The sequence below is a fragment of the Ambystoma mexicanum genome, chromosome 3p, assembly GCF_040938575.1.
Source record: "Ambystoma mexicanum isolate Mex_15411 chromosome 3p, UKY_AmexF1_1, whole genome shotgun sequence".
NCBI classification, from domain to species: domain Eukaryota; kingdom Metazoa; phylum Chordata; class Amphibia; order Caudata; family Ambystomatidae; genus Ambystoma; species Ambystoma mexicanum.
In genome coordinates, this window is record NC_090925.1 from 413,082,464 (window position 1) to 413,094,526 (window position 12,063).

General features: G+C 43.8%; 1 pseudogene; it reads left to right on the forward strand.

Moving 5' to 3' along the window:
* The first annotated feature begins 1,492 nt into the window (after positions 1–1,492).
* LOC138579907 (phosphoenolpyruvate carboxykinase, cytosolic [GTP]-like) lies at positions 1,493–8,942 on the forward strand (annotated as a pseudogene).
* The last annotated feature ends 3,121 nt before the right edge of the window (positions 8,943–12,063 follow it).

Genomic DNA, 12,063 nt, shown 5'->3' on the forward strand with positions numbered 1-12,063 from the left:
TCCGCTGTAGTCCAGACTCAGCACAAGTGAAATAATTACAAAAAAAAAAATGAAGGGTTGTTTACAATCCGAAAATTGCTCTATTGAAATGTTCTCACATTCAGTGGCTGTTTTCAAATGTTTTACGATGGAAGCACATGTGTTGTCTGCTAGGAACACTTTTGGAGTTTTGTGCTGGGGCATTAATCACCGTAATCTCCATGGCAGGGCTTTTCTGACTTATAATGGTGCCGGAAACCGAGTTAAGGCCCTACTGGACAAGGGTATCCTCTATCTGTTTTACACCTGGCTGGGTTGATTTACATAACACATATTCAGTGGTTTATGGTATTAATCTCTCAATGTTAAGATGGTATGGTCACAGGAAAGGCAACTGTTTACATATCAGCGCCTTATCCAGGGACGTCATTTAGGGGTGGCCAGGGGTCACACTTGACCCCTGGGGTCTCTCTTGCTACCCTTGTGGTCTCCCTTGCTACCCCTAAACATTTTTCTACAAAATTAACTTTTTTATTTTTTTTACAAATTGAAGCTCATGGGCTGTGCCAATGACATGTGGCTCTTTGTTTCTGGAGTGATTGGCTTTCTTGTTCAGGCTTCTTTAAAAAAACAGGGATTTCCACAAGCGTAACACTTTGAGCAGTGACCCTAAATAACAAAGAATAAGAATAACAAATAATTTGTCTTTTTGGAATTCCATACAATACATTTCTAGACTCATTACAGGTTTATTTCAGGCACATTTCAGGAGGTGAGTCACTGATTTAGTCTTTTCTTAAACACCTCAAATTCACAATGCAGACAAAATACTCCAAAAAGCATTTAGAGTAGAATAAGCATCCATTTCGGACTATGTATTTTGCTTTTCGCAAGTTGCAGTTATAGCATATTTTTTTCTGCTGATACATATGGTGATCCATTCTTGTATGAAATGTTTATCACATTACAGTGATATTGTAATTATATTTTTCATAGCGTACTTAGGAACAATGCTATGTGATGCCACTTCCTGTTTTGTCAATGGGTAAAGGTTATGTTCCATCACTTCCTGTGATGTCACTTCGGGGTGGGGTCAAATTACATAACTTACTGTGATTGTCATCAGAGGCCAAGGGTCATGTGATTTCACTTCTGCTACCCCTCGCGTTTTGGTGAAAGGACGTCCCTGGCTCTAGCTGTAAAACTGATAAAGATTTCAGGGATCAAAGTACAGTCAATAATCACCTCTGGATTTCAAAGGCTGAGGTTGGAGTTGATGAAACATTGAGCAGTTGTTCTTTTTTCCTTCTCTCAGTTGGGGACACTGCTACTTGTTTCCATGTCAAACCCATTTAGCGATTGTCTTCTCGTTCTTAATGAGAGGTAAGTATGGGACATAAACAATCTGAAATTTGGTTCCATTGATAGAGAATTTTCGGATTGTCTGAACTCTTGAATTTCAGGTTGCGTTGATCCTGTCCAATCACTGAGAGCCTCTTCGACCCCTGCTAAAATGCCCCCCCTACAGCAGACCGAGCTAAAGATCACTGGCAAGATGGTCCAGGGAACCCTGAACAGCTCGAGCCGAAACCTGAGGGCCTTTGTTGAGGGCAACGCCAAGGTTTGCCAGCCAGAGAGCATCCACATCTGTGATGGGTCCGAAGAGGAGAGCGACAGGATCCTAGAACGTATGGCGTAGCAGGGCATGGTCAAGAGGCTGAGCAAGTATGAGAACTGGTAAGTGATGGATGTGCTCTCTTGGGTAGTCTGTGTTGTGATATTATGTAATCTCTCGGTCCTCAAGGATGGACAAGTCTTAATGCCATAAGCTCTTTGATAAGAAGGAAGCCCTGTTACTGAAATAGCTACCAGTAATGAGCACCCTTACACCAACAGGAAGGGCAATTACTGTAGCTGAAAAGTGTGCATTCCTAAATTGATGAATGAACATCCATACCTTATACTTATAACTTGTTGGGGAGAAAGTCTTGTTTAAGGAGGGCATGACACTTCTATGTAGACATGCATTGGGTATCTTTCTTTTTGATTGAACATTGCAATGGACAGTGTTATGCATTCATGCTTTTTCCCTGGTCATAACATGGACATTGCTCTGTGCTATTGTCAAGATGGCAGCCTCCAGTCCTTTTTGTCAATATAACGTTGCTTAAAGGAAATCGTGGAGGAGTCTGATGTGGTTAAGGGTGCTTCCTGCGCAACATGCCAACAGTGGCAGAATGGACCCTCTGTTTAAAGGCTAGAAGCATTTAGAGGAGGGTATTATGGGTGGGAGTCGCTTTCAGAGGATGGAAGGGTGTCCTGTTCAGGAAAAAGAAGTTAAAGTGAGTGCCAGTGTGGTAAGAAGGTCACCACTCTCCTGCAAACACGTTCTATCACTTCTGCTACCATAGTCCAAAATCATTCAAATCTTCTGCAACATAAGCTCACTTCACACAACTGCTTGGCAGGCACTTTGGTAATGTTGTATCTAATAGCCTTTCCTGATGGTAAATTGTGGCTTGGCAGTCACACAGTATTTGTTCTAGAATGCCGACAGTCTCCTCCATTTCACCTCTCGATAGCTGGCTGGCTCTCACTGACCCCCGGGATGTGGCATGGATAGAAAGCAGGACCGTGATCGTTACCCAAGAGCAAAGGGACACCGTTCCAAGCTCCAAAACCTGAACCAGGCAGCTCTGCCGCTGGATGTCGGAGGGGGACTTGGATAAGGCATTTAAGGCCAGCAGTCCCGGATGCATGAAAGGTAAGGGCTGAAAATAGGATTTCTCAGGATATGTTATCTGCAAATATCACTCCAGTCAATCATTTTGCTCATTCATTGTACACCTGCCTTCCTTAGGTTTCAGGAGTGGTGAGCATTGACTGCTCTGGGCACCCCCTGTCAATGTAGCCAGATATTTGCTTCAGGGATCATCCGCACATGTGTCTAATTTGACTTCCACATTTGTTTTTAAAACTCTTTTTATTGAATTTTACAACATGTCAAAGAAAACATTGCCCCCAACTCCCCTCCCTTCCCTTCCTCCCTCCCCCCCGAGGTAACAAGCAATTGATTCCTAGATCGCCTTTCTTCCAGGTAGGCACTCCACTTTTATTGTAGGTCTAGTAGTCTCAGGCGTTGCGGGCACCATATCACCCTAAAGTCATATTTAAGAAAAGCCATAGTTTCCCCCCAATCTGCTGCAAAGTTCTGCACCTTATTGTCAATGGCATACGTTGCCCATTCCAAAGCTACTATTTCCCAAATCTTCCGTAGCCACTCCGGACTCATGGGGATCTCAGGGCTCTTCCATCTTTGGGCTATTAACATCAAAGCCGCCAATGTTAGTATCAGTTTCGCTTTCTCTCTCCCTCTGGGTTCCCCCACCCCCGTGGTTTCCTTGATGCCTAGGAGGATCTGTGCTGGCGTTCTATCGTCCCCCGGGCCAAAGGCCTGTTCCTGCACCCTCTGTACCTCTCCCCAGAAAGGTTCAATCTTTGGACATTTCCGCCAGACATGCTCCGCTGTTCCTACCAAGCCACAGCCCCTCCAGCACCTCCCCGTTGTTGATGGGAACATCTTATGGAGTCGGGCTGGGGTATAATGCCACCAAAACAATATCTTATACCACGCCCCTTGTAATGGTGAAGCTTTGGCCAGTTTAGGTATTTTCCTCCATAGCCTCTCCCATTCAGACCTATTGATTTCCCTCCCTACGACTCGCTCCCATTTCTGCATATATGCCCATTGGGAGCCTGTATTTGTGCTATCCAGAATCTTGTAAATATTGGAAATGAGGCCCTTCGTTCCATCATTGGACAGTAGGAAGCTTTTGAATCTCGTTGGCTCTCTAGTAGCTGCCATTCTATCCCCCGGGTGTAATACCCAGTGTCGTATCTGTGCGTACCTTAATCTTTCCCCCTCATGTATTGCAAATTTCCGCTTGCACTCTTCAAACGACAACAATTCCCCTCCCCGAAACATATTGCACAGCTTCCTGCAGCCTCCCTCCTGCCAGTTCGTAAATGCCCCTTTCTCTAAACCCGGTGTGAAGTCCCCATTGCCAAAGATAGGAGTGAAGAGGCGACGGGAACGTGGTTAGCCCTTTGGGTCCCGTTAATTTATCCCAGGTGTCTGCCATGAGTTTATTAATAGAGCTCTCGTACAGATGCCAAGGCCTGTGCGATTTAGGCAGCCATAAAACTTCCGCCAGGTCGCGATCCACCTCCGCCCTTTCCATCCTCACCCATACCCTGTCGTGCATACCTTCTTCTCCCTTCAACCATTCCCTGATGATTCTGAGCTGCGCTGCTTCATAGTACCGCCTAAAATGCAGTAAGGCTAGGCCTCCCTCCCCCTTGCATGCCATCATTAAGCTGCCACACACCCTAGCTCTTTTCCCTTCCCATAAGAATCCGTTAGTCAGCAGTCCCAATTCCTTAAAGAAGCTCAGAGGTATCAGCTGCAGGATCGCTTGAAATAAATACAACAGTCGAGGGAGTGTAACCATTTTAACTGCGGCAATCCGCCCCAACCATGACACCCTGAATCCGCTCTGACTTCCACATTTTTAATAGTTAGAACTACAAGGGACCATTACTTAGATGCTCTGGAGAGCAAAAGTTCAGGCAGGCATCGTTTGCCCAGGGACGTCATTTCACCAAAATGCCAGGGGTAGCGGAAGTGACATCACATGACCCTTGACCCCAGATGACTTGACAGGAAGTGATGTCATTTGACCACACCCTGAAGTGATATCGCGGGAAGCAATGGAACACAACCTTTCACCTGTTGACAAAACAGGAAGTGGCATCAAATAGCATTGTACACTACGAAAAATATGGTTACAATATCACTATAATGTGATGTACATTTCATACAAGAATGGATCGCCATATGTATCGTTAAGATCAGTGTGTATAGGCCCATATTACCAAATTACTGTGACTGCAAGCAGACGTCCATGACCAATTGATAATGATGTGTTATTATATAGCACTTATGCTTAAGCGTTTTATATGGAAAGAATATACACCAAACATCCGCCAACCTGTTTTGGTACTCATTTATCGACCTCAGAAGGATGAAAGGCTGAGTTGAGGCATTTAAGAACAGACTAAATCAGTGACTCTTCCCCAAAGTGTGACTGAAATAAACCTTTAATGAGTCTAGCAATTATTGTATAGAATTCCAGAAAGACACATTATTTGGTATTCCTATTCATTCTTATTTAGGGTCAGTGCTTAAAGTGTTAGACTTGTGGCACTCTGTTTCTTATTTTTCTTCTTTTTTGAAGTGGCCTGAACAAGAAAGCCACATGGAGGTGCATTACCAAATAAAAAACGTATTTTTTAGTCCCTGTAGTTGCCCCAGATTTAGCACATGTTGGGCTTTTAGAAAACCGCCAAATAATTAATTTCTAAGTTCCTTCTTCAGCAAACAGACCACTATGACAAAGGCAACCTGCACCATTGGCATGTTCTCCAGAAGCAGTACACATGAATTTGATATTCAGCTGGAAGTAAATATCTCTATATCTTCCCACAGATATTGGGCTCACAAACCCGCAGGGCGAGAAGAAGTATTTTGCGGATCCCTTCCCTAGTGCCTGTGGTAAAAGCAATCTAGCAATGTTGAACCCAACTTTGGCCGGATGGAACATCGAGTGCATGGGAGATGATATTGCCTGGATGAAATTTGACAGCAAACGTAAACCGTCCATGTCGACGACTGCAGCTTAACTTTGCGGCATTACCTTTGAATGGTGCAACACACTCATTGAAAGTCTTTTTTCACTTTAAAACCCTCATATCACTTTGTTGTTGGTAACCTTATAGGTATTAATCCAGAGAATGGATTTATTGGGGGTTGCGCATGCAATGTCAGTCAAAACAAACCTCAACTGCCACGAAGACGATCGAGAGGAACACAATCTGCATCAACGTTGGGGAGACCAGTAATGGTGGCATCTACTGGGAGGACTTCGGGGAGAACCTGGAACCTAGAGTGACCTTGATTTCATGGGAAAATAAAGAATGGATGCCAGACAGTGATGAGGAAGAGCATGCTGCTATTGAAGACTATGCTTGGACTGGTCTTCAGACTCTGTTTAGTATTTTATGAAAACTATCGGTGATTCTTACAGTTTCCTTTATCTTCGCTTCCTGTTTTAGATGAGCCTTGTGCCCATCCCAATTCCCAGGTTTGCACTCCTGCCAGCTAGTGCCCCATCACTGAGACAGCATGGGAATCTCCAGACGGCGTGCCCGTAGAGGGCATCATATTTGGTGGATCTAGACCAAAAGTTAACTGTGAAAAGATGAGGTAGCACTGTGCCCGCTGCAATAAACTATATGTCATACATATATATTGATATATTGAAGAAGGCAACTCCAATGGTGCATGCACTGTAACTGTACCATATGGTTGATCATGTCAAATAGTTGCACTCTTCAATAATGGAGTCAGTGATTTACGATGTACACGAATCATTACCCACCCTTAACATGTGAGTGTCTACAAGTAGTGTTTACTCACAGCTCTGGTTCATTTGAACGTGTTCCCAACAAGACAGTGTGCTGTGTCACCAACACGCTCAGCAAGATGGGTTCCATGGGTTTGCCATCTTTTATGTGAAGAAGAACTCCATTATTTTCATCTGAGTCTCGCACCCCTTCAAGATAAGGCGTACCTTATAGCCCCCTGCCCTAGATTAATTCTTCTAGCATATGCACAGTTCCAGTGCTGAAACTATCCCCCCCAAAGTATGTATCATCCCCTGGAAGAGGCGAGCTATCTTCCGCACTGCACAGGCCTGAGTCTCGCATCTCTCGGCATAGGAGGGTCCACAAGACACAAATTAACTACACACACTTGGTTTCTGTGCCATCGTCCATCAATCTAAGTGATCCAGCCCCAAGCAACATGGCTTTTTCTCTTTGCAGGGACATGAATTTTGCCAACTTTCTGATGGGTTTTTATTAAGATTTAAACATGTTCCCAGTCCACTCCTAGACCCAGAGACAATATTCTCGACCTATTGGCACATTGAAACGTCATATATATCACCCCTGGTATTGCCAGAGCCTGTGCCTGAATGCTTTCTACTATAGTTGAATCAACATGTTGCAAGGCACAGGGGCGACTTTTGTTGTTTGTATGTCAATCTTGCCCCCACTGCTGAGGATGCTAAACCTATCTTCCTGCTGTTCCGGTATATATATGGGATTGGTTTTAATTGGGGTGGTGGGATTAATATCTTCGGGGTAGGACATCTTGAAGACCTTCACATCCCGAGTAGCTGTGCCCCTCCTAAGTGCTCCTGATAAGATTTAGAAGTGCGTGTATTTTACTCCCTATTGTTTTAATTTGCGAATAAAGTGATTTTATAGGGAGTAAGAAAGTAAGTTAGACTCCCAATGGGAGTATTTAATAAGTGAGTAAAAATATGTTTTAACTGTAAAACAGAATAGTTTTGTAAGAATTCTTTCTTTGCATCAAGTTATTCTTAAACATTGAAATATATACTTGTACCTGTTTAGATCAGGCAGTAACAATAACAGTTTCTAACTGTGGCATTACATGTACTACTGGTCCAAACTTAGCCTTGGATCTGTGTGGGGGAAAGCAGGGGAACATGTTCCTATGTGTGTGTTCCTGTTTTCTTGGGAGTTTTTTTACTCCATGTTTTCTTTTTTTTCTGAGTATTTTTAGGGAGTAAAAGTGTCTGGTAAACGCCTTCTCTGTGGGACTGCCCCACCCTTAAGTGCACAGTAAGAAGCATACTCACATACTGACCTCTCTGGCTTGACATTGAGACTTCAGCCATCCATCACATCATCGTCTACCGCGCTTCTGCCACTCTACCAAAAGCCTTCGCACTGGTTACAGTGCCCTGAAGCTACTTTGGAGACAAGTTGGGTGCTAGGAAGGGACTCATGGAATAAGGTATTACAATAAATGTGTTATTGATACATGTAATATAATGATAGGAGTGTCCTTGTTTTCTGTATATAATCATATATGATAGAATTTGTTTTTGAGAATGTACTCTTTTTATCTGCAGTAGGAAGTTCTGTGTGTGGGAGGGCAGCCATGCGATCAGAATCCACAGCTGCGGCACAGCACAAAGGTGATTCGAAATGCAAATGTTTATTATGAAATAAATCACCCTATCTTATCTTGAAGCCTCGAATGTGTAGCTTCTCAATCATTTGAAAATGGCATGTTCATACCATGGAGCTTATATTTGACGGACCCTTTCCCAGCGTAACATTACCTCAAACCACTGGTCTGTCAAAAAAGATATGGTTCTGCAGAGCCAAGCTCATCTTTGCCAGTAGTAGCCCTCGCCATTAAAGAAAACATTAACTAAATACATTTACAGACGTCAGAATAAACCTATGACAATTTTATAGTAATATAGCCGTGGAGTCCCGTATTGCTGCTTTTTTCAGTTAAAGTCATCATGCACGATCCTTTCGCCATGAGGCCTTTCTTTGGCTGCAATTTTGCCCGCTACTTTGCTCACTGGGTGGTTACGGAGCACTTCCCCGCTGCCAAACTACCCAAAACATTCTATGTCAACTGGTTCTGCAAGGATGCAGAGGGCAACTTCCTCTGGTCCAGCTATGGGGAGAACTCCTGCGTGCTGGAGTGGATGTTCAGAAGGATCAACGGTGAAGAGTGTGCAAAGCACACTCCCATTGGCTATGTGCCAACCGCAAGAGACCTCAACTTAAAGGGACTGGGGGACGTCAACATGGCAGAGCTCTTCCACCTATGCAGGTGGAACACTTGTGTATAGGCGTGTTATAAATGCCATATCATATCATATAAGGGAGTTCTGGGAGGATGAGGTGCAAGACATCAAGAAATACTTTGATGAACAAGTGAACGCCGACCTCCGGATGAAATAGAGAGGGAGCTTCTGGAACTGGAGAACAGAATCAAGCAGTTGTGACTTTCAGATCAAGTATAGATTTACTAATCGTTATATTATAAGACATTAGCAATGGCTCACACATTAGAAGTTGCAGGGAAAGTCCAATGGGCCTCATTACGAGGTTGGCAGTAACCCGCTGGTACCACCGGCGGGTTGCCACCAACCCATAACACCGAATCCAGTGCCTGCCTTTCTGGTGCCACTGGGACATTACAGGTGCTGGTGGCAGGGGAAGTCAGGCGCCAGATTTTGTCCCATTGCTAACGGTGCCAGTGCTTCTGTGATGACTCTGCCTCCCGGGGGGGGGGGGGCGATGCGCCCGGCAGGTTCAGACCTGCCTGGTGAAGCGGCCCCGGCAGGAAGTCTCGTAGTGTGGCGGTCCAGAAACAAGGGTTCCGCTGAGCTTACCCACACCCTTGTTTCCAGCCCGCCACACTTGTAATGAGGCCCAATTTTTAATTAATACCCTATTGTGATGTATAGAGCACAGGCCTTTCAGTGGTTTGACTGCAGGCATACATAGCGGCCCAGAGAGGCGGAATTCAGCTGTTGGCATTTGTACTGTATTTGCAAAAGTGAGAATATTTGTTTAAGTTCATCTACAAGCTAAGCATACATTAGAGGTTGCTGTGAAGTTCAGACCTATGGGTTCTCTTGAGGTTTCTGTGTGAGTTCACCATATTGGTTGATTTTTGAAACGCTCCCCTCAACAAAGGGAAATGTAAAAACACGCAGCCTTGCATCGTTAATTGCTCTTGGTGGAATTCAGAAACAGCGTCAAAATACCTGGGTGCAGGAAAAATGCCAGACACATGTGAGAATGAAATGATGCCGGTGGCAATAGATCATCCGTATGGTTGCAGATAATTGGATGGTAATTGTGTATTTTATACAGCCAGTGTGCAACTGCAAGAGGTGTGAAAGATGAAAAATTGTCTATGTACGTATTTATATTTAAAATGTATGGAATTATTTAACTCGATGTTTCATAACTATTTCTCTGGGGATGGCTAAGTTGTATTTAGAGGGAAAGTGTAGCTATCACAAAGTGTTTCTGTATATATTATTTCCCGAAAATCATAGAAAAAACTTTCAAGTGTGGCCCTTTTTTTCACTATTGCCCCCCTTTAATTGAAGGTGGGTGCAGAGAAAATGTGTGTAGAACATATATGTGTGAGTATTTTCTCTTTGCCACCCATTCCACACTCCGGGGGCATATGGGAAATCACCAGTGCGTGATCCACGTTCTAGAAAGATTCTGGCCACAAGGCGTCACCGGTCTGTACCCCACTGAATGGCTATATTTCCATTGGTTGTGGTGGTTTTCTTGTGGTCTGACACACACTGTGGAAGTGAATGGAAAGTGACAGTTGACATTTTTAGGCCTGTTTAGTCAGTCAGCTTTAAATCCCGGTCAAAGGTGTTACACGCGCTATGTATAGTAGTGACCTTGAAGGTCATTCAGCTTCTTTCTACGTCATGAATGAAGAGTGCATCACGGTAAAACCTCTGTTATATTGTAGGCCATTTTGTATAAGCTAGTGTAACTGTGCAAGATGGGGAGACAATTGTGCAACGATACTTTTAAGTGGGATTCATGTCATCTTTGTGATTGAAAACACTATGCCACTTACCATTGTGTTGCCAATATCATTGCACCGAACATCAGTGTTGCCCTGCTACTGTGTTCTATGAAGGAGATTCTTTTGTTTACAGGCGACTTTATGCATTGACTTTTTTTCTACTTTTTGTATTGCAATACCAGGTGTTTAAAAAACATAATAACAACAATTCCAAAAAAGAACAACCAGCTGCTGTGAGATGCAGAAAGTGCCTTTCACTGGGCCACTGCATCTTAACGAAAGCAGTGCCGTTAAGGATGTCAGCTAGGAATTGAAAGCAACTGGATTGGTATCCCTAATTATAAACTCATCCCAAATCCATAACCTATTTGAGACCAATCAACAAATGTGATCACCCGTTTGTATTTACATGAATACTGTGTGGCTTAATACACAAAATGTGTCAACTGTATGGCCATCAGTTTCGCCCTCCGGGCTTCTTCAAGGCAAATAAATCAACTTTGTTTAGTCAAATTTAAAACAGAAATGACTGCCTAACTTGGACAGCAGGATCTAAGACGGATGAAGGGAGATCCATATGCATCCACCAAATTAGTATTACATATTTAGTATATAAATAGAACAATACATGGTAAAGTGAGAAAAGTCCAAGGTTGAGAGAGAATGCCAACCAATCAGATGGTCTATGGGGAAACCTGCTGTACAATGGTGCGTAGATCAATCTCTGCCATTTTCTGTGCTATAATCAGTATTATACAAATTTAGAGGTAGTTCTAGACGTGCCTTACAGATAAGAGGCAGCCAATAATGTACTAACCGTTATATATGATATAGGTACATATGCCCCCTAACCAATCTCTCTCCTCAACATGTTTTATAATTTTCCACGTAGAATGATGTCATAAATGACACATATTGGGAGTATAAAACCATTGTATAATCAAGTTTGTGCTTGAGTGTGAAAGCATCAGTCCTGTGTTTGCCAGTTTTGCCCTGCTTTATTAAATCAAGAATAAAGTAGTATTTGGCCATATTCTTTGAGTCTGTCCAGTTTTTTGGTCTGTGATCTTTATTGGTAATTTCATCTAGCACAATAGATGCTTCAAGGTGCTAGAGCACATGTCCACTTGGCTGCAGATGTCCTATTAAAGTGCCTGTGGATTGAACGTTTTCTTCTCAGGGCAACAGCAACATGGAAGGGGGCCCAAAGTCCTTCCTAGTCTTGCTGCATATGCCATAGGCAGCCTGGCACGTTTAGCAGCAGTGCAAGCTCCGTTGAGGGGAGTACTTGCCAGACCGCACTGCTTATGCCAGGCACTATTTGCAGAAATGGGCACCCCTGCAAAGCCTCTTACACCTGAGCTCTGTATGCCAGTAGTGGCCTGAGGATTCAGGGCAGGGGAATCTGTCATGTGGCACCGGGAGCGATCCACAAATATGAATGGCGATGAAGTGGTGCACCCCGTCCACACAGGGAGCTCTGAGCAGTGTGCCTGGGCTGTGGCGGTGATAAATAGTGCAATGCCCCTCTTCTTTCCAGGGCACTGCATCGCTGA